Source organism: Salvelinus sp. IW2-2015, unplaced genomic scaffold (genome assembly GCF_002910315.2).
Source record: "Salvelinus sp. IW2-2015 unplaced genomic scaffold, ASM291031v2 Un_scaffold2493, whole genome shotgun sequence".
NCBI classification, from domain to species: Eukaryota; Metazoa; Chordata; class Actinopteri; order Salmoniformes; family Salmonidae; genus Salvelinus; species Salvelinus sp. IW2-2015.
Window position 1 is genome coordinate 82,714 of NW_019943810.1, and position 3,855 is coordinate 86,568.

General features: G+C 43.7%; 1 pseudogene; it reads right to left on the reverse strand.

The window, feature by feature from the left end:
- Window positions 1-3,855, reverse strand: part of LOC112074095 (voltage-dependent P/Q-type calcium channel subunit alpha-1A-like) — an 85,829-nt pseudogene that overhangs the window by 50,937 nt on the left and 31,037 nt on the right.

The following is a 3,855-nucleotide window of genomic DNA, read 5'->3' on the forward strand; positions in this document are numbered from 1 at the left end:
TCATGTCATGTGACTGCGAGGTCCACCCTCTGGTTTTGTGTGTGATTTCTTGTCATTAGGTAATCCACAATGCTACTACTAGCGGTCTGTTGTGGGTGTATTCTCATAGGTTCCCTACAAAAGCTTACCTTCTCTTCGTGTGTGTGTTGGTGTGTGGGGGGGGGGAGGGGGCATTACCTTGAAGGATTGAACAAAGGTCCAGAGCAGGATGCGGATGGTCTTCTCCCTGCCGGAGCAGTATTGATGAGCCTGGCAGCCCTGAACAGTCTCAGGAAACTCAAGCTTGATGGAAGTTATTCTACAACACCCACAGATCGACAGACACAAGAGATAGAGAGACGAGGGAGTGTGATTGAGTGTGGATGACCGAGAACGATTGATAGAGAGGAGACAGAGTTATGAGAGAGAGGAGAGGAGAGAGAAGAGAAGAGAGAGAGAGAGACAGAGCAGAGAGGAGAGGAGAGAGAGAGAGAGAGAGAGAGAGAGAGAGAGAGAGTAGAGAAATAGAGAATAGAGATAGAGAGAAAATAGAGAGAAGATAAATAGAGATAGAGAGAGATAAAACTCAGAGATAGAAGATAGAATTACCGAGATAAGACAAGATATATGGTGAAGGTAGGGGTGGAAAGAAGAAGAGATTGGAAAAGGGGAGAAGAGGATGGAGAAGATTAGGAGAGCAATAGAGGCAGGGACAAATAGAGGGAGAGAAGTGTGGAGAAAAGGAGTTACGGGGTAGAGAGGAGAAGCTTATCACTTGCCATGCAATGTTAGATAACTATTTCCTGTCCTAAAACAAACCAAACCATAAAAGCAGGGGAAAAGTTCAAAACCAAACTGAGTAGGATTCAAAACCAACAGAAAAGCAACCAAACAGAACTGGAATCAAATGCAAACCAAACCAAAAAATGCAAGGCTTGTAACAGGCTCGGGCATATCCAAGGAGGTAGAAGAAGGGAATCGATACAGGGGAAAGGAAAATCATATATTTTCAAAACCTAACCATTGGCACCCAATTGGGGCAGTAAGTAGTAGCAGTAGGTAGAAAGTAGTAGTAGTAGTACTAGTTTGTAGTAGTAGTAGTAGTTTGTTGTAGTGGTAGTAGTAGTAGTAGTAGTAGTAGTAGTAGTAGTAGTAGTAGTAGTAGTAGTTTGAAGTAGTAGTAATAGTTGGTAGTACTGGTAGTAGTAGTAGTTGGTAGTAGTGGTAGTAGTAGTCAAAGTAGTTTGTAGTAGTAGCTGGTAGTAGTGGTAGTAGTAATAGTAGTAGTTTGTAGTAGTTTGTAGTAGTAGGTCCCCACAATGCTCAGATATAAAGGCGCCGGAGGGGATGGCTCCTAACCAACTGTGCTATTATGTTTGTTTTTTCGCATTGTTTGTAACTCATTTCGTACATCATTTGCTGCTACCGTCTCTTATGACCGAAAAGAGCTTCTGGACATCAGAACAGCGATTACTCACCTCGAACTGGAGAAAGATTTTTTCTGCTTTGTCAAGACAAGGCCCAAATCCCCGTCATCAGTGTGAAGAAAAGACGGAGAAAAGGGAGGAGGGCCGGGTGCCTTGTAAGAATTTGCCGAAGAGTAGGTAAACTACCGCTACTGTCACGACTTCAACCGAGGCAGGCTCTCCTTCCCGTTCGGGTGGCGCTCGGCGGTCGTCGTCACCGGCCTACTAGCTGCCACTGACTCTTTTTCCTCCCCCTCCTTATGTGTTTATTTGTTACACCTGTGTTTAGGTGATTGTTAATTAGTGTGGCTTTATTAGTCAGCCAGCCCGTACGCTTCCTTGTGCGGGATTGTTCATTTGTACTTTTGGATTCGGGAGTGGATGTATGTATTGTGGACTGGGTTTTGTCTTCCGTGTTTGGACGTTTGTTTATGACACCCAGTAAGTCCGTATTGGACATTTGTTTGCCGGTTGTGCATTAAAAAAGAAAGCACCGTATTGAAGCTCTGTTGTTCCTGCGTCTGACTTCACACCCCCCCGACACCCAGAGCGTTACAGCTACCCTCCATATTATTGGCCAGCGTGCAATCATTGGAAAACAAACTGCACGATCTACGATTAAGACTATCCTACCAACGGCACATTAAAACTGTAATATCTTATGTTTCATCGAGGCGTGGCTGAATGACGAAACGTATAATATAGAGCTGGATGGCTTCTCCGTGCATCGGCAGGACAGAGCAGCTACGTCTGGTAAGACGAGGGGTGGAGGTGTGTGTCTATTTGTCAATAACTGCTGGTGCGCAATGTGAAATATTAAAGAAGTCTCAAGGTAGTGCTCGCCTGAGGTAGAATACCTCATGATAAGCTGTAGACCACACTATCTACCAAGAGAGTTCTAATCAGTATTTTTGTAGCCGTCGATTTACCATCACAAACCGATGCTGGCACTAAGACCGCACTCAACGAGCTGTATAAGGCCATAAGCAAACAAGAAAATGCTCATCCAGAAGCGACGCTCCTAGTGGCCGGGACTTTAATGCAGGCAAATTTAAATCTGTTTTACCTCATTTCTACCAGCATGTTAAATGTGCAACCAGAGGGAAAAAAACTCTAGACCACCTTTACTCCACACACAGAGATGCATACAAAGCTCTCCCTCACCCTCCATCTGGCAAATCTGACCATAATTCTATCCTCCTGATTCCTGCTAACAAGCAAAAACTAAAGCAGAAAGTACCAGTCACTCGCTCAATACGGAAGTGGTCAGATGATACGCTACAGGACTGTTTTGCTAGCACAGACTGGAATATGTTCCGCGATTCATCCAATGGCATTGAGGAGTATACCACCTTAGTCTCCGGCTTCATCAATAAGTGCATCGACGACGACATCCCCACAGTGACCGTACGTACATTTCCCAACCAGAAGCCAAGGATTACAGGCAACATCTGCACTGAGCTAAAGGCTAGAGCTGCCGCTTTCAAGGAGCGGGACACTTATCCAGACGCTTATAAGAAATTTCGCTATGCACTCAGACAAACCATCAAACAGGCAAAGCGTCAATACATGACCAAAATGTAATCCTACTACACTGGCTCTGATACTCATCGGATGTGACAGGGCTTGAAAAATATTACAGACTACAAAGGGAAACCCAGCCGCGAGCTGCCCAGTTACGCGAGCCTACCAGACGAGCTAAATGCCTTTTATGCTCGCTTCGAGTTAAGCAACACTGAAGCATGACTGAGAGCACCAGCTGTTCCAGACGACTGTGGGATCACGCACTCCGTAGCTGATGTGAGTAAGACCTTTAAACAGGGCAACATTCACAATTACCTCGACTAACCTGTACCCCCGCACATTGACTCGGTACCAGAACCCCCTGTATATAGCCTCGTTATTGTTATGTAATTTTCTTGTCTTATTTTTTATTTTTATTACTTTAGTTTATTTAGTAAATATTTTCTTAACTCTATTTAAACTTCATTGTTGGTTAAGGGCTTGTAAGTAAGCATTTCACGGTATTCAGCGCATGTTTTTAATTGTATTTATTTAACCTTTATTTAACTAGGCAAGTCAGTTAAGAACATCTTCTTATTTACAATGACGGCCTACCGGGGAACCATGGGTTAACTGCAACCTTTCGGTAACTGGCCCAACTCTCTAACCACTAGGCTACCTGCTGCCCCCCACATGAGGCTACCTGCCGCATGTGACAAATTACATTTGATTTGATTTGAGTAGTAGTAGTAGTAGTAGTAGTAGTAGTAAATAGTAATAGTAGTAGTAGCAGTAGTAATAGTAATAGTAGCAGTAGTAGTAGTAGTAGTAGTAGTAGTAGTAGTAGTAGTAGTAGTAGTAGTAGTAGTAGTAGTAGTAGTAGTAGTAGTAGTAGTAGTAGTAGTAG